Source organism: Acomys minous (assembly GCF_964271855.1).
Source record: "Acomys minous genome assembly, chromosome: 9".
In the NCBI taxonomy this organism is placed as follows: Eukaryota; Metazoa; Chordata; class Mammalia; order Rodentia; family Muridae; genus Acomys; species Acomys minous.
This window is the reverse complement of record NC_140490.1, coordinates 103,244,196-103,271,896: the sequence shown is the minus strand read 5'-3', so window position 1 is coordinate 103,271,896 and position 27,701 is coordinate 103,244,196. Positions and strand designations below refer to the sequence as shown.

General features: G+C 37.1%; 1 long non-coding RNA gene across 3 annotated transcripts in view; it reads right to left on the bottom strand.

Moving 5' to 3' along the window:
* Positions 1–7,726: 7,726 nt before the first annotated feature.
* Positions 7,727–27,701, bottom strand: part of LOC311605247 — a 54,455-nt gene continuing 34,480 nt past the window's right edge. For all 3 annotated transcript variants that reach the window (XR_014781859.1, XR_014781860.1, XR_014781861.1), the window contains one exon: positions 7,727–8,116. This is a non-coding gene — a long non-coding RNA (uncharacterized lncRNA). The remainder of the gene's footprint in view (positions 8,117–27,701) is intronic.

Genomic DNA, 27,701 nt, shown 5'->3' with positions numbered 1-27,701 from the left:
GGTCTACAAAGTGAGTCCAGGACAGCCAAGGCTACACAGAGAAACCCTGTCTCAACAACAACAACAACAACAACAACAACAACAACAACAACAACTATACGTGTTCTCATATCAAAATATCATTCTCACCATTTGGTATAAGACAGTTAGAAAAGCAGGCACTTACTGTTAGTTTCCATTAAAATTTCCATTTTCTTCTATGTGGGGTACAAGCATTCAGTAGTCACTTATTTTCAGCACTTTGAGCAACCATAAGCCTGCATTTCTTAAAATTATAATACATTTACATTACATCTACGTTACGTTTTCACAGAAGTTAATTTCACTAAGACTAAGTAGCATTTGTCTAGGGACATAAACAAAAACATTTAAGAGACAGGTTGAAACTATGTTAAAACAACTGCAGTATGTGTGCCGCTGATGTCTATGAGTTTCCCAGCAACTATCTATCTACTATCTATCTGTCTCTCTTTGGCCACCTGTCATCAATACTATCATCTACCATGCATCAATATTTATATCTATATCGTTGCTTTGGATTTTGTAACCACATATGAGCTCACCAGGTTCCAAGGTATGATGTCAAGCTCATGGTTATATAGTTAGGGGAGATGGGCAGGGATAAACGGTGACAGTAATTAAAAGGTATTTACTAACATGTGATAATGCCAAAGAACAAATGTAATTAATAAAATTATATTACATACCTACCACCTGTTTGTATTATGTGATAGATTTTATATTGTATTCTTTATCATGTCTGAATTGGTGTGGGTCTACTGCTGAGCTCTGAACATGAAAGTATTTGCTGGTATAACATTTTTTATAGTAAATATTTCACTATTTACATTACTTTTAATTTTGAGCATGTATCTTGTTTCATAATTCTATTTCATTTGACAGAGTTAAAAATTAATCATCTCAACTTACAACTTGTATTTTAATGACTTAGAAAGGAAAATTTGGATCATTCTAGTGCCACAAAGATTTGACCCTATAATGTCAAAGCACCAATAAAGCTTTATTATTGCTTTAAGGTTTAGTAATTTGAACATTCAATAATCTTTGCATTTACCAACTACTGTAAAAGTTAAAGATCTATTTATAAAATTGTTGGAATTTCGGCTATTTTCAAGGAGTATTTTCATTTGTTCCTTTAAAACATTTACATTTATTCCAAAGTGTCCTATTTAGTTATATAAGTGATGCTCTAATATAAAACATTTAACTATTTATAGGTCAATAAATAATTTATGGATGTGTGTGTGTTAATATATTCCTGGATTTTGTTTGCCAATGATCAATTTAGAAAAATATATATGACCAGTTTTGACCTGTAACTTTCATTTTTCTATTAGATATTTGTTCTTCTGATATCTGCAAATTACAGCCCAAAACTTACCAGGAACCTTATATCAAATAGCTAATTCCCATATTATGAATTTATACAGCAAATTTGTATCAACTTATGACAAAGTCAGGCTTTAACAACACAAAGCAATCCATGAATGTGTTCAAAACATGTACTTGGAAGTACATACTGGTGAAATTATAGAGCTACCACCATGTACACTTTTATCATCATATGTAGTCTCCCTGAGATACATAGCCTGATTACTATCATGCCTGAATTAATTAAACTACCCACTTATTAGCTTCTCTCAACAACCAGATTAGATAGCAGCAGAGATATTTAATGATGAAATATACTCAATATATTCCAGTTCCCAAACTGAGGAAAAGCATAAACTACTGCTAAACAAATTATGAAAGCTTATAATGTTTAGGTTATGAGGAGCGGATATGCCACAATAAATTTCTTAAAACTTTTAAATAGTTGTTTTCTTTTTATACATCTCTGTATATACAACCAGAAAAAGAAACACTGCCTCTTGCTTCAAACTGTAATTTACTATCCATAAATTAACATTTCCTAATCCTCTTCCTTTTCTGCCCCCCAGCATGTGTTAATAATTGTCCTACCATCAACTTCTGTGACATCAGTTTTGGGCTTAGACATCATATTGATAAAATCATGTGGTGTTGCTTCTTTGTCTGGATAACTTCACTCAGATTAAACATCTCTAATTCCATCCAACGGCTGCAAATGACAGGGTTTCAATCTTCCTGTGGCTAAATGGTATTCTACTGTGTGCATGTAGCACATTTTCTTTATCCATTCCTCTGCTGACTGACATTTAGATTGCTTCCCCTTCTTGGCTACTGCAGATAGGGTTTCAATAAATGTAACAATACAGACAAGTTCACTTCTTTTGGAATATCTATCCAACAGTGCAATTACTGAATCATATGGCCTTTGAACTTCCCAATTTATGAGGAAATTCCGTACTATTTTCATAATGGGTGTCTTAACTTGAATACATACTCCAAGGCCCAAAGACATCCTTTTATCTACACCTTCCATAGCACTTATTGTCTTTATGCTTGTTTGTTTGTTTGTTTGTTTGTTTACAATGGGCATTCTCACTAAGATGAAGTGGCAGTTCTGGAAACATTAAATCTGGAAGATTCTAATTTTTCTTCGCAGGCCAATTCTATGGAGTTTAAAACTATATTGCACAGGAGCAATTCTAGTTCACTTTTTCTAGAGTCTCTGACTGAAGCATTGCAGGACATTAGAAAATAGAGAAGTCATATGAGAAGGTTGATTACTTATGGCATATGAGTAGGTTAGCATGTCTTAGTTTGGCTTGGAGGTCTACGTTAGTCTAGAAGTTTCAGGTTGAGATCATCTTGGAGGATGAGAAGCGGTTGCTTGTTTTTTTTTTGTTTTGTTTTGTTTTTTTTGCTTTGTTGTGTTTTGTTTGTTTGTTTTTATATGCTGGTCAATGATATGAACTGGGAGACTTGAGGAAACTCGGTCATTCCTCACCTCATCCAGGGAAGATTTTGCCACACCCATGAGGCTGAGGCATCAGATTCCATGACGTGGCTGTGCCCACAGCAATAGTATGCTCAGGACGTCACCTGCTCAGGGCTTCCTCCTCTTGCTATGACTGGTGGCGATATTTCCAAAAGGAATGCATTAAATGCGCAGTCACTCTGTGCTTCAGTTCTTCAGAAAGAATACTCAGATAAAAGAAAAAGCATGAGGCTGTAAAAAGAGAGAGAGAGAGAGAGAGAGAGAGAGAGAGAAAGAGAGAGACTACACAATATATTCTAAATACAAAAACATGAAGTAAATATTTCTTTACTTCAAGAACTTAAAAACATGTTAAGATACCAGTGTTTCAAAAATTCTAGAATTATAGCAAATAAAACACATACAGGAAATTGAAAAAGCATGTTCTGCACTATGGTAGCAAAGGTCAGTACCTTGGGGCTTTACAAAGCCAACCTGAAAGGGATGGATATTGGAGGAACAAAGAATCTACCTGAAACTCAAGCCCAAGGAGAAATGTGTCTGAAAGAGCACAATAACATCACTTTACAAGTTTAAAAAACTCAAATTCCTTTAAATAAAAATAAGAAAGAGCAATGATGTTGACTGTAAATTTAATGGGCTACAGAAGCCATGGAAATATACTTTTTGACTGTCTATGTGAGATTGTCTCTAGAAATAAAATAACTGAGGAGGGAGGACCCATTCTGTAGGCACTGTAGGCATGAGGTTATTGTGTAACTCAAATGCTGATTTCTGTACCCTCCCATATCTGCATCTAACCCTTATTCTAAGAATCTCCTGTCTCAAAGTTATGTAAACACTGCTCCCCAATTGTCCCCTGAGCTATCAATAAAGCAGCTTACAGCCAATCATTGAGCTATAAATCACTGGGGATAAAATATGGCCGGACTTCCTGCCAGCCAGGGGAGGAGGAGTTAGAAGAGGAAGTTGGGTATTGAGTTTAGGGCGGAAGTCCAAGAGTTATAAGGAGATAATCTGGAGCAAGGAAAGCTACAACATGTCTCTATCACTGAGATGTATTCTGGATAGAAATCAGATTAGCTTAGAGGGTTAAGAATAGAGTAATAACCACTCAGTTATTTTGTTGTGAAGCTTATTATTAAAAAAACATAAAAGAGTCTCTATTATTTGTGTGATATCTGGCAAACTGAGAAACAAAAAGTTATATAAAAATAGCATCAATAAGGGACCAATATGAGCCGGAGTCCTGGATTGCAAAGAAGAGAAAGCTAGCTGAGTACCAGAACTCCAACCCCATCTGCACTTCCTGCCTGTGGATGTAATACATGCAATAGTATGCAAGGACACCAGTTGCCTTAAGCTCCTGTGGCCATACCATTCCACCATTGTTGGAAGATACCTTAGAACTGCAAACCAAAATAAACCCTTCTGTCTACAAGCTGCTCTCATCAAACATTTTCTTAGAGCAGTGAGAAAAGTAGCTTATTCATATATTGTAGTTTATTTAATAAATTAATGAAAAGATAGTATAAGTAATATGATATATTAGTAAATCAAATGTAGTAACAGGCTATCATAAGATGAAAATATTTTGTAACTATAAAGCTAAATACCAGCAAACATTTATTTTCCTGGCTTGTTTTATTCAGTGTGATTAGGGATGTAAATTTACGTAGCCTGCCATGGGAAAATTTAAAAGTCATTATTTCTATAAATATTCATTTTTAACTCACTAGCCCTATATTTTGTGAGCTTTACCAAGAAGCACTATCGAATATGAAAAACTAAATTTTGTGAAATTTTATTCCTTAAAGCATTATTTCTAAATGAGAAACTTAGGAAAAAAACTTTTAGGTCTAAGAAACTCACTCAATAATTTAAAATAACTAACAACAGGGGGTATTATGCACTTCTAAAATTATTATGGTGAAATATACAAATTTTGTATACATGATGGCATAAAGTAATATAATTAACTGTAAAAACCAAACGGTGGAAACTGGACATGTGTGCATCCTCTGTGATGTCTATGCAGGCATCACATCATTCCCAGAATACTGGGCGAAAGACTAAAATCCACATTACAACCAAACCCAAACTTCTGTGAAACAGAAGACTTTTCATGACTTGCCTCCTTCTCAGCCTACACCCCGAACTTCCATGCCATGGGAAGTGTCATTCCTTAGAATGTTCTCTTCACTGTGAACACAACACTAGAATGTTTGAAGACAATACCTAGGCTAGCACGTTCAACATGCCTAAGGACTGGGATGCATCTACGTGGCAAAAGGGAATCTGTCTCCATTTGAGTAAGCTTTACATCTATTGCTTCTCACAGTAAGTTCTTAACTTCCTCCGAGGTTTTCCTTTTAAGCATTAAGCTCAAAATGTCAATGTGCAACTTTCTCAGTCCTGTAGGGCACGTTAAGTTCTTTCAAACTACTGTCATTACAATAGCCTCTCCTCAAATATTTGAGAATATTCATTTGCACATGTGAAACCACAGAAAATAACATCTTTATTTTCCCAGTCTTTGGGATAGACTGGTGAATCATGATTTGGATTAGGGAATTTTGCTCCAAACTATAAAATAACCTTTTATGTGATCACAGAAAAGACTAGACCCCAGAACACTGGAGCCCAAGCCAGGAGGAATATGTGTGTAAGGCCAAGGTCAGCTTAGGTCACAAGATCCTTTGTTAACATTCAACACAAAACAATTAAAAATTACTTTTTCTTTATAAAGCCAACGAGCAAGTACAATTGGCTTAAATACAGATGCACTCATACATCACACATTGCCACTGATGAATACCCACTTAACAGCCCCTGTACTTTTCCTTAAATTTCATCCTCAATATTAAACCCCTTTGGTGCTTCATTTCAGTAGGACCTGGGCTCAAGCTTTTCTAAGTAGCTGGAATAAAGTTTTCATTGCCTATCTGACTTTGCCTGGTTCAGTGTTTGTTTTCATAGTAGTAAAACTGGAGGCCTTGCAGCCCACTCATATTGTTCCTCATCCCAGTCACATCTCTCTATCTGTCAACTTGGTCTCTAAGATTTACTTTTACTCTGAAGTCTATGGAAAGTTTCACCTTTTGCCCCCCCTCAAATGTCCATTAGTAGCGGTGCCTCCAGCTTACTGTGTTATCATCGCGTTCCTACATTGCACCAAACCAAACATGGATGTAGATTTGACAGCATGCCTTGCTGAAAGACTTGTCAGGGTGCAGCTTCTCTGTTCTTTGAGATAGAATTTATAATACCTAGCCAGGGATGGTGTAGTTCAGCTGATATACTGATTTTGCAAAGGACTACAGTTGTCATTTCTCAAGTTTCCTGGTACTCAATGTTCTCTAGTGGACTTTTCAGTGACTTGTGTGCGTGTGTGTGTGTGTGTGTGTGTGTGTGTGTGTGTGTGTGTGTGCGCGCGTGCGTGCGCACGAGACAGAGAGAAATAAAGAATGTTTCTCCTGAACTCATGAGCGAGCATACCAGAGATGTTGGTGCCATGCCCTCTTGAAGCAAGTTTCATGTTGGCTTTGAAGTTGGCAGCAATATTGATTAGTTTTACACGGTTTCTGAATACATTTTGATTAACTGTGACTCCAGTTCAAGTATTGATGAACGTGACACTCAATATGGCCCAAAATACTTCACAGACACATCCATTCAATAAATGGGAGGCGTTTTAGGAATAAACTCTTTCTCTTTTGAAATATACGAAGTGAAAACAGGGAGTCAGAGGCTGTGATAGACATAGTAGAGTGAACAGTAGCCACTGGTTATTATCTGAAACGAAAATAAATTTAAAAAATGGAATTAATATTATTGACATTGACAGAATTTTCTTCACCTTTCAAACCAAATGATAGGTATCTGAAAACATAATTTTGGCAATAGATACCATTTAACTGTAAGACAGCATGTAGACAATAAAATTTTATTTTATATTTACTAATAATTCTGTGACAATTTTAAACAATGTAATTTGATCTTATTCATGTCCCACTCTCCCAGCTCCTCCCCCTTTCCTACTCACCCAACTTTATGTTGCATTTGCTTGTTGGTTGGTAGGTTTGTTTGTTTTTAATCCGCTGATTCCAGTTTATCTCCTTATAATCTTAAATATATAGCCAACCTCCTACCACTCAGTGCTTGCAACCTGAAAGGAAATGGACTCTCCCTCTTCCCAAAGCTATCAGTGGCCGACACCTCTTTATCTAGCAATGAAACCTTGTGCCCTCCTCCCACTCCATGAAAGTATCATATCAGGCATTGTGCACGCTGTCACAGCCACTGTTCACTCATATCTGCAACAGCGCTATTGTTACTGAAAACAACGCTTCCCTGTAGTCACCCACCAAATCCAGCTCTTAAAGCCATCTTACCTCTTCTTTCATAATAAACCCTGAGCCTTTGGGAGAAAAGTTTATGCTTTAGATGATATTTTAAGAAGTAGATATTAATGGTATCACTGATGGTGAGTAGTCTAGTGAAAGTTCCAGAGTTTAAGTGTGTGCACTAGTCAATCTGGCACACCACACACTCCTACCCCAGATGGCATTGGGAGTGTTGCCAATGTTACTGAACAGGACAATTTAAAAGTCTGCTTGGGATTCAATAATCTATGGTTTAGTGTATTTTCTGTAAGGGCTATTCATGTCACTAATTTGTCATTAGTCTTTTGCAAAGGAAAAGGAATACACAGGATAGAGATGCATTTGCAGTCATGCACTACTCGTCAACTTTTCAGTCAGTGACAGACCTTCTGTATGATAAACATATTAAAGATTAGAATGAAATTTAAAATCCATAACACCCAGTGATGTCATAGCTTTTGCTTATAATCACAATATATTTCTCATATGTTGTGATAAACATAAATATATTTACTTCCTGACATGTAACTTTATATTGTATATAATATAATCTATAGTCCTATACTCAACTATAATAATAGATTAGTATGCTACTGGCTTAGGTATTTATAGAAGTTTATGGTTATCATTTTATTGAACTTGTTTTCTATTTATTAACAAAAGAAGTAACAAGGTATGCTGTGTTCCATGGCTAGGAGCTTCATTTATCTTGTGCTTACTGAATCTTCTGGCAGCATCTTTTCTTTGTATACTTAATTTGATCTCAGTCATTTTATTAATCATGGATCCTTAGTAGAAAACCTCTACTGTTCACATTGTCAGTAACAGGTCACATGAAGTAATTTTCCTGGAAATTAAATTAAAAAGTGATTAAGAACTATGAGAGTGAAACATCAGTGATGGTTGCTATGCAATGGTAAGACATTTTTCCATTCCACTGGAGCTATGATCCTAACGTACAAGAGAAAACTGACAGAAGCTGTTGAAGTTTATGCTTCATTGGAGTCAAGGAGATTAGGAGAAACTCCAAAAAACTAGCTTACATCAGACAAACAGAAACTTGTAATAACCTTGTTGAAGACCACAGAGAGAAACACACTGCTTTCAGCACGGTGACATTCATGGCCAAGGCATGGGGTATGTGGCTGACATTTAAAAGACAGGCTGACACTAACAGTGATGCTGAACTCATTGTGAGCCATGGCAGACTTAAGCACTTTATTCCATGTGGTGAATGCAAGAGGCTGTGAGTGCTGGTACAAAAGCAACCTAAGAATTTTGGGAACTAGATAAGCTGTTGGTGGGGCGGGGAGAATGACTTGAGAGAGCAAATTTTCAGTGTAGACTGACTTTCTTTATAATGTAAATAGATGCTTGTAAGAAGTTTCATCCTTAATGAGCTAAGATAACACTATGTTCCAAGCCTCCTAAGAACAGGGTAAGTCTTCCTGGGGAACAATGGAAACCCCTTTGTGCTCGGACATAGTGAGAACCTACAGTCTTCAATCACATCAAGGCACACTCACTTCTAGGGAGTTATGAGAGCATTGAAGGCATAAATGACCCAGGCCCTCTTTTTAAGGCATCCCCTAGGTTCAGTGCTGGCTATAAAGAAGAACACACCTTTCAAGATTTTGATTGTTGTTGTTAATGACCCACACCTCTGTCTTTTATTGGTCATATCAACCGTATGTCAAAGTGATACTGCTCCCTCTGGACACCATTTATTTAATACAACTAAAAGACCAAAGATTTAAAGCAGCTTTTAAACTTTACTGCTCAGGAACACTGTCTCAGAAAGTTGCTGAAACTCAGTAAAGTACTGAAAAACCACACTTGCAATTCTAAAACAACTTCTACCTGTATTGCTTCCTCATGAACCTCTTCTAGGGCATAGTATGACATCACTGCAGAATTGCAGGTGTCATACGGAAGAAGATATTCAGGACATCACACTGTCACTTTAGAGGGTTTTCCATGGTAGTCATGATCCTGATTTAGTATACATGTAGGCATGTGTATGTGTATAACAATAGTGGGACTGAGATGTCAAAGCAGGACCTAGAAGAGGAATAAGGATGTATAATAGAAGAAAGTGTATGATCAAGGAAAATGGTGGAGAATAGAATCAGAAAGAATATTTTGTTAATTCAAATGAAAACTTCAGCAGAAACTAGCTGGGCTTATAAGACTTCATAAAGAATTTAAAATATGGACTGGATAACAAAGGTTTTAATTGAAAGAGAAGAATGTCATTAGTAGACAATGTTCTCAGAAACAAATCCAAGGTTTTAAAAATATATAAAAGAAACAAATGGAACAAACCACAATGAAATTATTTCTGGAAAAACAAATAACCATGACACATAAGAAGCAAGAATCTAGGGTAAATCTTTCTCACTATTCTTAAAAAGTCATCAACATAGGGGGTGAGGTTCCATGCATATCACTGCACCAAACACAGTATGTAGGTGGGAAATGGTGCTATTTATAAACTCAACCTCAACTTAAGGTCAGGTTGTTATCTTAATGTTTAACAACACTTAGATAATAAATACTGTCATGATCAAGTAACAAATATGAGCACTGTATAACCTATTTCTGTTTTAAGCTATGTTACTAGAAACATTAAAAATGCATGAAAGTGTATAAAGTAAATTTAGGTGGTGGTGCATGCCTGTAATCCCAGCATTCAGGCAAACAGAGGCAGGCAGATCTCTGACAGTTCAAGGTCAATCTGGTCTACAAAGCAAATCCAGGACAGCCAAGGCTACACAGAGAAAGCCCATGACAGAAAAGAAAAGAAAAGAAAAGAAAAGAAAAGAAAACACCAAAACCAAAAAGTAAATTTATACAGACGCAGAGGACCTGATGCATATGCATGCAGTCTGCCTCAGTCTTTGTGAGTTCATATGAGCTTTGATCATGTTAATTTAGAAGACCTTGCTTTCTGAGAAGACTGAGAAAGAGGGATTTGATGGATACATCCATTTAGCATTGAGTAGACCAAGGTCTCTCACTCTGTATTTATTCCTATCTGCTACAGGAGGAAGCTTCTGTGATGACGGCTAAATAAGGTGGTGATCTCTGAGTATAGCTGAGTATCATTAGGAGTCACTTTATCGCTACTTTTCTTTTTCAACCCATATATTTGTTTGTACCCTAGGCTCCTGGCCTGTCTAGTCTCAGATTCTTGGTCACCAAAATAATGCCAGGTATGTGTTCCATCTCATGGAGTGGGCCTTAAGTCAAAACAATATTGGTTGGCTAATCCCATGACCTTTGTTCCACCATTGCCCTAAGATATTTTGCAGGCAGGGAAGCATTGTAGACCAAAGGGTTTGCAGTTAGGTTGACGTTCATGCTTTCACTTTGACAGCATGCAGAGTCCTATCCAGTACCAAAGATGCTAGCAGGTAGAGATGATGGCTTTCTCTAGCCACCAGCTGAACTTCACTATCATAGATGAGCTGGGTACATGCTATCTTCAGTTATGGGACCTTGCTATTAGAATGTGGGAAGAACCTATTATTTTTTTGCAAAAGACTGTGTTGTTTGGAGATTCCCATGGGATCCTTTGGCAAACAATTCAATTAGATGAAACCCAATTATAGTACTAGAATATTAAATTGGTGACAAAAATGGACAGTTGGAAATGATCTTCAGTATTATTTGACAGTTTCACTTAGACCCTCTTTATAAATGTTTATATTTTAGTAAGTATTAGGTGTCTATCCTACTACTCAAATGACTCAATTTTAACTCTCTTGCCCATTATTTCCTCCTCCATTTCCCTCTCATCCATCTTTCTATCCACCTGATCCTTCTGTGTCAGATACGTGCCCCCTCAGCCCATAACTATCTTTTGTATTTCTCTTTCCTAAGAAGATCAATCTGCCATCCTTATAGTCTTTTACTTTAAACATATATGGTGGTTCTAGAAATTATAGCTTGATTATCATTAATTTAACAGCTAATATCTATATAGAAGCAAATACATAGCATATTCGTCTTTCTGGGTCTGGAATGGCTCATTCAGGATGATGTTTTTTCTAGTTCTGTCCATTTTACGTATGAATTTTATGATTTCATGATTTTTAAATGGCTGAGTAATACTCCATTTTGTCAGTGTAACTCATTTCCTGTATTCCTTCTTCTGTCGAGGGAAATCTAGGTTGTTTCCAATTTAGAGCTATTATGAATAAAACAGCAATGGATATGGTTAAGCAAATGTCTCTGTGGAATTTTGGAGCATCATTTGGTTATTTGCCCAAGATTGGTATATCGGGATCTTGAGCTAGACTAATTCCCATCTTCCTAAAGAAGTGCTGTATTAATTTCCAAAGTAGGTATACATGTTTCCACTCCCACTGACAGTGTTAGAGTCTTCCCTTTACTCCACATCGTTGTCTTCGTAGCTATCACTTTTGGTTTTTATCTTAGCCCTTCTGCCAAGTGTAAAACGGAATTTCAAAGTAGTTTTGCATTTTTTTTCTGATGGCTATAGATGTTGAACATTTCTTTAAGAATTTCACAGCTTAAAAAAGTTTCACAGTCATTTGAATTTTCTCTTTGAAGAATTTTTTTTAGATTTATATGCCAATTTAATTGACATATTGTTCTCTTCACATGTATTTTGAGTTATTTATGTTTTTTTAAAGATATTAGCCCTCTATCAGATGTATAGCTGGTAAAAAACAAAACAAAAACAAAACAACAACAACAACAAAAAATTTCCCATTTTATGAGATGCTCATTTGTCTAAATGATGGTGTCATTTGCTCTGCAGTTTCATGATGCCCCATTTACTAATTGCTGATCTTCACACATGTATTTATGGTGTTCTGTTCAGAGAATATTGTCCTGTTCTTTCTGTGTATATTATGACTTTCAGTTTAATATTTTTATGTAATTCCACAGTGTATGAACAAGTGGATCTCTGTTTCTTGGGCTCTTTTCTTTCTGTTTGTTTGTTTTATCCAATCCCAATGTTTTAGATTTGTTTTCTTATTTTATTATTACCTGCTAGGAATCTGATTGTTTTTACATTGAGAGACAGAAAGGCAGTGGATCCAGATGGAAGGAGAGTTGGGAAGGAACTGGGAGGAATAGAGGGAGAAGAAACCACAATCAGGTTGTAGTAAATGAAGAAAACTGTTGTCAATAAAAGGAGGAAATTGAGGTGAATTTATAGTGAATTAAGGTTAATTTTTATTGTAAAATTATTTTAATATGTTTATCATAGCCTAAGTGTCTAGTGTTTATAAGTGTATGGTGTCCATGGGGTCGTAGACAATGATATCACAAGCCATGTACTCACCATTCAATCACTGACTCACTAGAATGACCTCCAAGCACTAAATTCCATTTGTGTTCAGTTTCCTATACCATTCCAGCACTATTTTAGGCACAAATCTTTAAACCACATTTTCCGTACACTGTCTGTGTTTAAAGATACAAATGGTATATCCTGTACTATGCACAGTCAGAACATGCCACATATATTTGTAGCCTAGCAACAGTGGACAGTATTATCAGCATTTGAGTTGTGCTATACTATTTGGGTTTTTATAAGCATTTCTATAATGTTCACGCAATGACTGTATAACATGTATGTATGTATGTTTTTATCATTTTATATATATTTATTTATTTATTTACCATATCTAAAATGTATGGTATGTGTGTGTTTATCAGAATGTGTCTTAGATGCTCGGTGATGAACGACCATACTAGGAAAATATTTTCCAATTGCGTTTTGGTTTCCCCTAAAGACTGAATGGTAAATGAGGAACATAAAATGGAGATATAACAGAAGAATAAAACTTATCCTGGAATAAGGTTAGGATGCAAGATATTTTATTCTCACATCCTATCTGCTTGGAGCCACGGGAATAGTAGACAATCCATCCCATTCTCTACTAACCTGATGTTTGGCCTTATGAGAGAACATTCAGTGGTTTGCTTGTGAACATTCTCCACAGTGGAGCAAATTTCACTACTCTAAATGACTTTCCATTACTGATGGTACTGCCAGCTGTTGCAATGCAACTTAATGTTTTGGCAAAGGAAGACATTTCTGTCTGTTCAAATATTTATACTTTGGCACTTCTTTCTAACAGGTGCTACTCAGCAGAGAGTCTAAGTGTCATGAGGCAACGCAGGTGAAAGAGGAAAGCTACATTGAAGTACAGCTAACTTCTTTCAATGGGAATAGAGTTCTCTCATAGCACCAATGACTTCTGAAATGTAGTTTGGACAGGTCTATACTTTAGTGTCCAGTTACTGTGGCAGGTGTTTCAAAGAGACTCTCTGGCTACAGTTTCTGCACAGACAAGATCATGCTCGTGAAGCTATCGCTGAGTAATTTAGGCAAGATAGCATTGGCTCTACAATTGCTAATAATTACAAAACTTAAAGAAGTGTTTTTACTGTGTTTTGAAGTAATGTGTGTGTGTATAAATCTATAAATTAAATATATAGAGAGATTGACAGATAAATAGGTAGTTGGGTAGATAGAAAGAAAGAAAGATAGACAGACAGACAGACAGACAGACAGACAGACAGACAGATAGATAGATAGATAGTAGATAGATAGATGGCTAGCCCCCTCTCTTTCTTCCCCCCAGCCCCCTCAGGTCCTCACACTCTGACTTCTCCCCGAAACCCTACTCAAATATTGAAAGCCTCTTTTATTTGATAGTTATTGTTGTATACTCTCTCTCATAACCCATAAACATACGCTCATACATATGTACACATATTTCTATTAAATTATTTGGATGCAGTTTTTATATGTACATGGTTTCAGGGCTGACCACTTGGAGAAAACAAGTCTTCCTCTCCCAGGAGTTATTATTAGTGGCCAGTGGGTCTCTGTCTAGGAATGGCAAGCTGTAAGGTAGGCCTCCTTGGAAGTTAGCAGGCCTGTTGATACTGCTATTCTTCTAGTCACATTTATGCAGCCATTTTCTAGGAGAAGCTGTACTATAGCACGTTCTCTGGTATTTGGAATGTCATAATCTTTTCACCCACCTCTGCTTTTCCCTTCTCCCTCATTCTCATTGTGTCTGTTTGGGGCATTTTTTCCAACCAGTGTTAGATATGTCAAGATATATATCCTGTTCTCCTGGTATCTGGTGAAAAATTTTAAATCCTAGGATATGTGCATTATTTAACATAAGTGGTAAGCTTGAATTTATTTTTAAAAATTATGCAGGACTTGGACTGTCTCCAGCATCATTAAATCCTTAAAAGGACAAAACTTTTTGTCAAATACTTTGAGTCTTGAACACACATAAGTAATTAAGTAAACTGCAGATCACACACACACACACACACACACACACACACACACAGAGAGAGAGAGAGAGAGAGAGAGAGAGAGAGAGAGAGAGAGAGAGAGAGACAGAGACAGAGACAGAGACAGAGAGAGACAGAGAGACAGAGAGACAGAGAGACAGAGAGACAGAGACAGAGACAGAGAGACAGACAGAGACAGAGAGACAGAGACAGAGATTGGGGGAGACAGAGAAAGACAGAGAGAGAGACAGAGAGACAGAGAGATAAATGATAGATAGATATTCAAGACATCAAGTGTTCACATTATAATAACTTACACATAAACAAGCCTTTGTAGAAACAGCGTATTCCTTCAATTTAGTCAAACGCACACAGTGAGGTTTTCAGTCCATTAAGTTCTTAATTGCTTTGAGGTCCTGGTGTTATGTAGACATACATGATTTTGTTGCTATTATAAAAGGTCTTTTTTTAATTATCCTTTGTAATAGGAGCATTTTTTACTGTGTTGAGGAAGATAGAACTTAATGCACACCCCCACTAAACTACATATGTATTAAGATATTTTAGTTAATCATTCAATTAAACATTAACAGGGAATTTAATTAACTTAAATTAATTTATGAGATAATTAGGCAACTGATAGGAACTATAAAGGCAAGACTCACCAACAGACTACAAGAGCTAGACGAAAGAAGCTCAGGCATTGAGGACATGACAAAAGAGATGGATACATTGGTCAATGAAAGTTTAAACACAACAAATTCCTGACACAAACCATTCAGGAGTTATGGGGAACTTTGAAAAGACAAAATCTAGGAATAAGAAAAACAAAGGAACAGAATAATCGCAGCTCAAAGGCCCAGTAAATGTTATTAACAAAATCTTAGAAGAAAAATTTCCCAACATAACGGAGATGCCTATAAAGGTAAAAGGATCATCTAAAACACCAAATAGCTTATAAAAGAAAATTCCCTTACCATATAATCAAAACAATAAATCAAAAAATGGAATCCAAAAATATATTGAAAGGATTACCTGCCATGTCAAGTAAACTTCATCCCAGACATGCAGGGTTAGATAGTTCGATATACAAAAATCATTAAATGTAATCCACCATATAAACAAACATTCATACAAAAACACAATATCATCTCCTTGGATGAAGAAAAGGTCTTTAGCAAAATTCAAAACTCCTTCATTGTAAAAGTCCCAGAGAGAATAGGGATACAAGGGACATGCCTAAACATAATAAAGGTGGTTTATAGCAAGCCTATCTCCAACATTAAATTTAATGGAGAGAAACTCAAAGCAATTCTACTAAAATCAGCAACAAGAAAAGGTTTTCCACTCTCTAAATATCTATTCAGTATAGTACATGAAGTTTAAGCTATATTAATAAGACAACTTAAGAAGATTAAGTGGATACAAATTGGAAATGAAGTCAAAGTATCATTATTTGCAAATGATATATTATACACAAATAACCCTAAAATTTCCACCAGGGAACTCCTGCAGCTCATAAACACTTTCAGCAATGTAGCTGAATACACTATTAACCCACATAAATTATCAACGTCCTACATACAAATGACACACAGACACAGAAAGAAAACATCAAACAACACCTTTCACAACAGCCTCGAATAATATAAAATATCTTGGGATAACAACCAAGCAAGTGAAAGATTGCATGATAAAACCTTTGATGTAGGAAACTGAAAAAACATCAGAAGATAGAACGATCTCTCATGTTCATAGGTCAGTTGGATCAACATAGAAAAAAATGATCCTCCTACCAAATGCAATCTACAGATTCAATGCAATCCCCATAAAAATCCCAACACATTTTTTATATACCTTCAAAGGGCAATTCTCAACTTCTTATTGAAAATATAAAAACCCAGAATATTTTAAACAATCATGAACAATAAAATAACTGCTGAAGGTCTATTTCAAATTCCAAGCGTACTGCAGGGCTATAATAACAAGAATCTTCATGGAATTGGCATAAAAACATACAAGTTGATCAATGCAATGTAATTGAAGACCCAGGCATAAATCAGTGCATGCATGTACACACACACACACACACACACACACACACACACACACACACACACACACACGTTTCTTCACTAATTAATTAATTAATTAATTAAATTTACATCTTGGTTGGAACCTCTTCTCCCTCCTCTCCTCCCAGTCTGTCCCTCTGCTTTCCCCTCCCCTCACCTTACATTAGGCCCCCTCTCTTACTTCTCAAAGAAGGAGAGACCTCCCGTGGGTATCAGTCTACCTTGGCATATAGAGTAAGCCTCTGCACATCTTCTATTGAAGCTAGACAAGGAAATCCAGTTAGGTGAAAAGGATCCAAATCCAAGCCAGAGTCAGAGACAGCCCTTGCTTCTGTTGTTAGAGGGCCCACATGAGGACCAAGCTGTACACATGTTCTGTATGTGTGGGGAGACCCATCACATGGGTGCTCCCTGGTTGGAGGTTCAGTCTCTGTGAGCCCCTATGGGTCCAAGGTCAGTACTTTTTGTAGGTTTTCTTGTTACGGCCTTGACCTTTCTGGCTCTTTCAAGCCTTTCTCCCCTCTTTCATTACATTTCATGTGCTCTCTTTAATGTTTGGCTGTGGGTCTCTGCATCTGTTTACATCCGCTACCGGCTGATGCCACTCTGATGAGAGTTATGCCTCAAGTCTGCAAGTATAGCAGAATATTATTAGTAGTGCCAGTGGTGGGCTCTCCCTCATGGCATATGACTCAAACAAACAAAACAAAACAAGACAGATCATGAGGAAAAGAAAAGAAAATCTAGTCTAGGCATTTAAGAAGAAATCTGTCCTCTATCATGCTATAATTGAGCTTCTAGAATATAGAGAAGTGATTGAATCAGCCATAGTGTAACCCTCACAAGAGCATATGCTGGTTTCTGATAGATGTTGTCCCCCAACTTGAGACACATGATTTTTTTTATTTAAAAAAAAAAAAGTCCAGAAATACACACCAGAAAAAAAAAAGCTGGAGAAACATGATGTATGCATGTAGAAGAATGCAAATAAATTTATACTCATTACCTATCACAAAACTCAAGTCCAAGTAGGTCAAAGACCTCAACATAAAGCCAGATGCACTGAACTCAATGAAAGAAAATAGAGGGAATAACCTTGAATGAATTGGCATAGGAGACGAATTTTGAACAAAACGCTGATAGTGCAGGCACTAACATTTACAATTAATAAATTAACCATATGAAATTGAAAAGCTTCTGTAGGGCAAAGGACACTGTCAACCAGAAAAAAAAAACCAGCAGCCTACAGGATGGGAAAAGATTTTTACAAATTCCACATTTGATAGAGGACTAATATCCAAATATATAAAGAACTCAAGAAATGAGATATTAAGAAAGTAAATAACCCAACTTTTAAAAATGGGGTACAGATAAGAACTGAGAATCCTCAAGAGATGAAACTGAAATGGCTGAGAAACACTTAAAAGAAATGTTCAACACCCTTTGACACCAGAGAAATGCAAATCAAAACTACTTTGAGATTCCATTTTCACCTGTCAGGAAGGCTAAGATCAATAGCACAAGTGACAGCACATGCTGGCAAGGATGTAGGGGAAGGGGAACACTCCTCCATTGCTGTTGGAAGTGCAAACTTGGACAGCCACTAGGGAGATCAATATAGCGGCTCATTAGAAAATTGGAAATTAATATACCTCAAAATGCAGCTATATCACTCTTGAATATATACTCGTCCTACTGCAAGGATACTTGCTCAAACATTTTTATTGCAGTCTTATTTGTAGTAGCCAGAAATTGGAATCAATCTAGATGTTCCTCAACAGAAGAATGGATAAAGAAATATGGTACATTTATGTATCACATGGAGCCTTATATTCTGCCCTTAGAAAAATGATATTATGGAGGCTAGATCAATGGTGCAGAGGTTAAGAGCACTAGCTGCTCTTCCAAAGGTCCTAAGTTCAATTCCTGTGTGGTTACATGGTGGGTCACAACCATCTATAATGAGATATGGTGCCCCCTTCTGGTGTGCAGGTGTACATGCTGGCAGAACCATGTATACATAATAAATAAAAAATTTTAAATGACATTATGAAATTTGCAGGAAAACGGAAGGAACTTGAAACAATTATACTAAGTAAAGTAACCCAGACCCAGAAAGATAAATATGGTATGTATTCATTTATAAGTAGTTGTTGTCTGTTAAGTAAATGATAGCCAAGCTACAAACTAATGACCCAGAGAGGTCAGGAAAAGAGGAGGGGCCTATGGGGGACACATGTATATCCCAGGGATGGGTAAGCAGAATAAGTTTTAAGAGTAGACTCAGGGGTGAACAGGGGTATAAAGGGAGATTGGATGCAGGACACAGGGTACCGGGTGGAGGGAGGGAGCTCAAGGAGAGTCAGCTGGAATTGAGGGGCATTAGGAAAGAGATGTGAGAACCTAATGCTGTGAACACTTCCTGGAATCCATGAAGGTGATCCTGATGAGGACTATTAATATTTGGGGATACGGGGTCTCATCTGGCTATGTCTTCTTGCCAGACATGGCTTCCAGTGGAGAACCTCTGTGCAGCCAGTTGAGCTATTGTTGAAGGTGGTCTCAGGGAAACTCCAAAACATTCCAGGCTGTTGCTAAACCAAAGGGTTAGTTTCCACACACTGACAGTCCTGCCCCCATTGAAGAGGACAACACCCACACAGTTAACTGAAGATGGAGAAGTTGAGTAGGTGACTATATATCACCTTATGTGTGTGAAGGTTGTCTGCAGGCTAAAATAGAAATGTGGAAACTAACCCAGCCACAAAACCTTTGACCTACAGTCTGTCCTTCCTGCAAATTATGCTTGGTTTCTGGTAACACAGAACTTGCACAAGTAGACAACCCATATCAGATTTAACATAACACCCACTCCATGAGAAGGAACCCATAACTGGTACTTCTTGTATAAGCAAGAATCAGAGACTAGAAATCCCAGATGCCTAGGATAAAAACAAGCACTACTGTTCAAAACAAAAAGTATAAAGAAAATAACTCACCCCATGGGAGAGAGCCAACCCCTGACACAATTAACGATACTGTTGCAGACAGGAGCCTAACTTAACCATTCTCTGAGAGGCTCCACAACAGCTGATCAAAGAAGATGCTGAGACTCACAGCCAAACATTATACAGATCTTGGGGAGGCCTATGGAAGAGTTGTAGAGAGGAATAGAAGGACCCAAGGGAAAAGAATGCTGCAAGACTCAGCTAAACTAGATCCATGGGAGCTTACAAAGACCGAAGCACTAAACAAAGAGCATACATAGACTGGACCTAGGCCCCATACACATACATAACCAATGGGCAGTTTGATCTTCATGTGGTCCTCAAGTAAGCTGAGTGGGTGATGTCTATGACACGGACTCTGGTGCCTTCTTTTGATCACTTTGCCCTAGCCTTGCCTGGCCTCAGTGGATGAAGCGGAGCTCATCCCTGATGGGACTTGATGTACCAGGGTGGGTTGGTGTCCCCCTTTTCTGAGGATATAGGGAGAGGAAATAGGGGAAAGAGTGTGGGAGTTGAGGTTCCAGGAGTAGAGGAGTGATGGGGCTATGATCAGGATGTAAAATGGATATATACATTTAAAAAAAATAACTCGTAATGATATTAAGCTATATTCTTACATCAGTGCCTTGTCCAGTCATGATCAGAGAGGCTTCCTCTAGCAGCAGATGGGAAGACATGCAGAAACCCACAGCCAGACATTATGTGGCAAGAGAGTCTAAATGGAAGATCTCCATCATATTCCTCCCCTCAGAGCTCAGGAAAACAGGAAGGAATAAAGGGCAGAGAGAGTGTAAGAGCCTGAGTGGAGAGAAGACACCCAGAGAACAGGACCCCGTGAATCATCTAAGAAAGACACTCATGAGCTCACGGATACGGCAGCAGAAACAACAGGGCCTCCATGGGTGTGTATCAAGTCCTCTGTGCAGATATTATGGCTATTAGCTTAGTATTTCTATGCTCCTGCAGGTCATTTTTTTTTCCTGTTGGGTTGCTGTGTGCAACATTGATATGACAGTTTTTGCTTCATCTCATTTTATTTTGTTATGTTTGGTCATCATCTCTTAGAATCCTGTTCTTTTCATGAGGAACAGAGAGGAAATGGATTTGGAGAAGAGGTGAGGTGAGGTGAGGAGGAAGTGGGAGGCGTAGAAGAGGAGGAAGGAAACTATAATCAGGATATATTGTGCTGTATGAGAAAGTATCTATTTTTAATAAAATAGATACAAGTAGATATTAATGTAAATGCACATGATTACTCCACCAGTGTAAAATGGCTCTTTATCCTTAGTAATAGAAACAGTTTGACCTTTTTGAGGACTGTGGAACATAATGATTTTCTCATTAAACTACTTATGTATCAAGATACTTCAATTACTCATTCAGTTAAACATTAACAGGGAGCTTCATTAATTTATTCAGTTCATTCCCACCCCTTTTCATCTTTTGTAAAAGAAGTCTTACAAAGCATTTGTTTGAGATTTGCACCCATATACCAAATAGATATATAGTTTGTAGTTAAGATATTCGTAGCAAATTATGTTTCCAAACAATCATGTGTAGTAAAAAAAAAAAAACCTTACTTAATACCTAGTAGCATAAAACAGCCACTTTCCAGATTAGTTGAGCTGAGTGCCCATTGTTTAATAAATAATAGGCAAGATAGCAGTCATTAGAGTGGGAAAAATAGTTTCCAAGCAGAAAGTTAGTTTCATCTGATTGTGCATGGCTGCCTGGGTTGCAACTTTGGCCTGATGTGCTAAGAGTTTCAGCAAGCTGTCCATAGGAATCAACAGATTCTGCGTGGGGATATGCCTGGTCATGGAGAGATGAGATCAGGGATGCTACTACTACACGGAGAGTCCGGATGTGGGCCCAGGAGGCACTGCAAGTCAGCAAAGATAAGAACCAGAAGGAACCTGGCAGGACCTGATAAGAGAGTGTGAATAGCCCTGATTTATCAAATGCTGTCTCACATGGACAGGTTTTAAAGTCAAAAAGAGGAAACTCATTGCCACTCCTTACTTACAATTAAATCATTTAGATACTGTGTTGCTTCAGAATGCACAGTCGAAGGATATCCTGTGTTATTATATTTTTTAATATTTTTACCATTTATACATTTCACATTACAAGTCTTATCTGCTCAATATTTTCTTTTATTTTAAAAAAATAGAATTAAGAAAATATTTAAAAGGCTTCTGAAACCAGGGGTTAAAGCTCCTTGACATTTTGTGTGTTTTCATTGTCTGGTGACCATGGACTGGTCTCCTAGGCAACTTGCTAGGTAGAGCAGGCTTTGCTTTTCTTCTCTCTACCCCATCTTGGAAAGTCAGCTTTTGTCATTTTTGTCAAACACCTGTGAGCTGTCCACCAGGTTGCATATTTTAATTCTTATATACTTATAATGTTGGAAAATTATAGGCACCTGGATCTTTATTTTTTTTTTCTTCCACCGTGCCAAATTAAGGCAGCATATTATTGTTTTATTTTGCAAACTGGACAAACTATTCCAGCATCACAAGCATGTTGTATTCTAGAATATAAAGCACTGAAAGTTTAAAGTGATGTCTCAGGCATTTAAATAAAAATAAATCTTGTCAAGTGTAAAAGGAAGGCTTTAAAATTGTGTGGTGATTTAGTTGATGCCTTAAATATATAGAATAGATACATCGTTTTCAACATTTGTGTACTCTAGGTTGTATATCTTAAAATATTTAATCACAACTTAGTGTACTTTGTACATCTCCTTGTATCAGAGTTGTGATAAGATATCTTTGCAGGTTACAGAACTCCTTAGGTCAGGGGCCATATTTCACTCATCTGTGTCTACTTCCTATTATACACTTTGAAGCAGAAAACCAATTTATAATGCTCATGTGTAGAATGAACGAAATATATCTGCATGTCTCTCAGGAAAAGTCTTCACAATAGAGATTTGATATCTGATGTCTTATTTTTTTAAAGAAAAATTTATAGAGAAGAGCATTTTGAAACCTATAGTGTTTTTAAAAATTTTTATTTTCTAGTAATCTTGGTGTACAGTAATTAACTTTTAACTGATGAAAGAAAGCACTGTGTGTGTGCATGCATGTTCATTTGATTTTTGTCAATTATTTAATCGTTCAAAAAATTTTTGAGAAATTAATTTAACTCTGAATAAATTTGACATATTATATACTCATGTGATTATCAATCACCCATACACTAAATATAAAATCTATCTTTCCTGCCAAAGCGATATGGTCGGAATAACACTAACCTAATAGCTAAGAGAGAATTGGTTGAGTTTTCATTGTTAAAGTGAACATTGCTAATTTGCATATTATATACAGAATTCTTAAGCAACCACCAGTGTACTAAGAAGCCAACTAACTCTTCTGTAATGACCTGGCATTCTTGGCAGAAGGCTAAAAGACCAGTGTAACCAATTTTATGTGTCCTCAGTGAAAGTTCAGGCAGCCTTTTTGTTCCTTTCCTATCTTCTACTCCCTTTGTCAAACTGGACCCTCTTCCCGAAATCACAGCGCCTTGTCTACTGATCTTATGGCAATATTTGAGAGTATCCTTCGATTTTAATTGTGAAAACTAAAAATCTCACTGTCTTGACTAGTTAGTTAAATAGGGCATGGTGAAGCCCACTAAAAAATGTGTGTACATCCCAAAGAAAAGGTCTTAGTTATGGCATTTTTTTGACTTTGTGCAGTCTGCACCCATGGTTTTCATTTATTGCACAAAATACCAAATTTTAACAGCCTCCCATCAAGGTGTAATATGTTTTAAATTGTGCATAGGAGCCAACTCAGTAAAGTTTCTTGAGAGGCTTAGCAATTCTCATCAGATTAGTGAGTGGATCCACACGTGCTGCCTTCCCACTCCACCAGGCATTTTCTAATCAGATTATGAAGCAGGATGAGATTTGTCAAGGGACTCATTTTCCTCAGGCAAAGATCACATTAGCTGTCACAACTGAAGTCTAAAGTCATATACGTGGGGTCACATTTCCTTGATCCAGTTCTGTTTCTGCCTTCGGCAATATCAGTACGTGTGATCATTATAACTACACCCAAGTGACAGAACATAGTGTCTCATTTTGGAGGGGATAAAGAAGAAAATCAGTGTAAATGGATAAAATTAAGTATTTGTGTAATGTTTAGAACATGTGCAAATACCACAGGACCAAAGGATAAAATTCCTGTAACCCATATTGTCCAATGTAAAGGCAAAAGATGGCATAATGATCCTTTATTAGGCAAAAGCTCAAAGGGCCCCACCGTAATTTGAGTGATATTTTAGGAAACCATTACAGTTGTTTCAAATATTCCCCTATTTTAGTCTTGCAAAAAACTTAGCTATGATGATTTTATTATTTTCGATGCTCCTTATTCTTTCCTGAATTATGAAGGGGGTGAATCTGTATTTGTGACTCCATTCAAATTATTATATATCCTCAAATCAGTAATGGAGACAATTTTTTAAAAATCAAAATTTTGTCTAAAATTAGAAAATTGAATTGATCTGAAAATATAAGATATTTGCTTATTTTCTTAGAATGCACCCTGTGTGAACTCACATGCATGCATCATATGTTGCAAAGTAAATATGGCACTTTAAACACACACACACACGCACGCACACACACACGCACACACACACACACACACACACCACCACCACCACCACCATCACCACCACCACCACCACTACCACAACCACCACAACCACCACAACCACCAGGGAAAGAAAATATATTGGGAAGGATCCAAGATGGCAGCACCAATCACACTGTGTCTGATCAGCAGGAAACCAGTGACTGCACAGTGACCAAAGGAACAAACTTTAGATTCCCAAACACCAGTGATGGTGTTGCCCAGGTGAGATGGGCCCACAGAGTGTGGAACACAGGTGGTTCTGGCTTCATGTCACCCAGCTAATCCATAGAAAAATCCCAGGGTCCCTGTAGGTATGCTCCGGGTCTCCAGCACCTAACCACAGACCTGCATACAGTTCACTGTACTCAGTATCTTAGACTGAACTGTGGGCCAAAAACACCAGTGTTTGGGTCTCCCAGGCCAGAGAAGATCTTACAATGTGGAATACAAGTGCATCTGACCTCAGGCCACCTGGCTGGTCCACAGAAGGATTCCTCTAGTCCCTGCAGGCACCGGATCTCACCCTATAGCCACTCATCTATGAGGTTATGGTGTGGGTCTAACTGAATGTCTACATGTAGAAAAGTGCAAATAGATTATATTTATCACCCTGCACAAAACTGAAATCTAAATAGATTAAAGACTTCAACATAAAACCAGACACACTAAATCTGTTTTTTAAAAAAGTGGGGAAGAGCCTTGAACCCATTGGCACAGGAGAAGAATTCCTGAATAGAACACCAATAGCTCAGGCTCTAATATCAACAATTAATACAAGGGACCTCATGAAATTGAAAATCTTCTGTAAGGCAAAAGACACTGTCAAAGAAAACAAACACCAGCCTACAGACTGGGAAAAGATCTTCACCAACCCTACATCCAACAAAGGACTATTATACAAAATATATAAAGAACTCAAAAATTAAACACCTTCAAAATGAATAATTCAATTAAAAATGGGGTACATGACTAAACAGAGAATTCTCCACAAAGGAACATCGAGCGGCTGAGAAACACTTAAAGAAATACTTAACACCTCTAATCATTAATGAAATGCAAATAAAACAACTCTGAGATTCTATCTTACACTCATCAGAATGGTTAAGATCAAAAACTCACATGAAAGAACATGCTGGTGAGGATGTGGAGAAAGGAAAACACTCTTCTATTACTGGTGGGAGTGCAAACTTCTACAATCACTTTTGAAATCAATCTGGTGCTTTCTCAGAAACTTGGGAATAAAACTACTGACAGACCCAGCTATATCACTCCTGGGTATATACCTGAATGATGCTCCACCACACAGGGACATTTGCTGAACTGTGTTCATAGCAGCGTTATTCGTAGTATACAGAATCTGGAAATAACCCTAGATGTCCCTCAACCAAAAATGGATAAAGAAACTGTGGTATCATAATGGAATAGTACTCAGCTATTAAAAACAAGGAAATCTTGAAATTGACACACAAATGAAAGGAATTAGAAATGATCACCATGAGTTAGGTAACCCAGAGCCAGAAAGAAACACATGGTATATACTCACTTATAAGTGGATATTAGCCCAACATAGATGCCCTCTGAGTGACTCCACCCAGTGGGAGATCAGGACAGATACTGGGACTTGCAGCAGGACTCTGAGGAAAGTGCTGAGATTTGTATGGAAGACAGGGTGGATTGAAGGACCGTGGGGGGTGGGGGGGAGTTGTCAAGAGCTCCACAAGGAGACTATCAAGACTGAGGGATCTGGACCCAAGGTGGCCCTGCAGGGACTGATACACCAACTAGGGACAGAGCAAGCAGACAACCTGGACCCCCTGTTTGGGTGTAGCCAACGAGCAGTTCATTCTCCACACGTGCAAAGGTGGGGAGGAGCAGAGGACTGCCTCTGACAAGATCTCCAGTGCCCTGAATTCCATCACTGGCCCTTGGTGGGGAGGTCCTGTGGGAACACCGAGGAGGGGAGATGCCAACTGTCTGGATGAGACCTGATAGGCTGTGGTCAGAGGGTGGGGAAGGAGGACCCAACGTGTCAGAGGTCTAGGGGAGGGGAATAGGTCTGAGGGTTGAGGAAGGTGGGAGTAGGAAAATAAGAGGGAGGAAACTACAATCCAGATGTATGGTGAATAAAATAATAATAATAATAACAATAATAATAATAATAATAATAATAATAATAATAATAATAATAATAATAATAATAATTATAATACAGCAACAACAAAAATATGGTTTTTTTGTTTCTATGGTTTTAGCTATATTCTTCCTCCCTGTGTGTCTTCTGAATCCAACAGGAATTTTTCATGTATAATATTTTTAAAAGTTATTCAAATACTTTAAATGAGCTAAACATCATCCCATATATATGTGTGTGTATACATATATTTGTGTATATATATATTATATAATATATGTATATATGTATTGCATTTAATATATTAATTTTTCTGGGTATTGTTGGGGTAAACTTCAGTGGGTTGGAGACATCAGGCCACAGCCATACTTGAGATAGACTAGAAAACCCAATTGCTTAGAGAATGCAAGTTGTACACCCTCTTGCTGTCAAGAGCTTTTTGTAAATAATAAATCCAAAGGTATGCCATTTATTCTTAATGTCATTCTATCCTATCAGGTGTACAGTTGTTTTAAGCACCAGAATAGCATTTGTATGAAAAGTAATGCCCTTCTAAACTACTATTTATGCTCACAGGATATTTTCTTTACTTTACAAATATTACTACTCTACATTTGAATTAAGAGCACTTAGATGCTCACTTTTGTTCTATACCATAACAAAAATACTTCATTTGCTTAATAAATTGTCAGCCTGCTCTTTGCCAATATTGTTTCAGTTACCTATTTATATGAAACAGCAAGGAGATATACAGAAAAGAAACAAGTTTATATATATATATATATATATATATATATATATATATATATATATATATATATGGAGTGGAATGTTGCTGGAACAGTGCAGGGAAGCTACTGTGGATGGGAGGAGGGGGGGAGAATGTACAGTTATTGTCAACTAAGTACAGGGTTTCAATTTATAATGACAAAAAAGTTCAGTTCTGTAGATGGATATTGGTGGTGGTAGCTCAACTCTAGTATTATTATGCTATATTTAAATACTCTTAAATGCACACTTACATGTACAATAATACTTTTTTTTATACTTTTCAGAGAAAAAAGGAGAGAACAAATGAGGGGGGAAAGAATGTATTCATCTGATTTCTAAAATTTCATTTGATGTGTTAAGACCTTAACCATAACCCCAGGTGAGGGTATAGATATTTAGCTTGTTTGTATGGACTCAGCAAAGTCATCACATATTGTACTAAGAAATTTACTTAAATTCTTAAGGCATTATGTTTCACAAATCAATATAAGACACT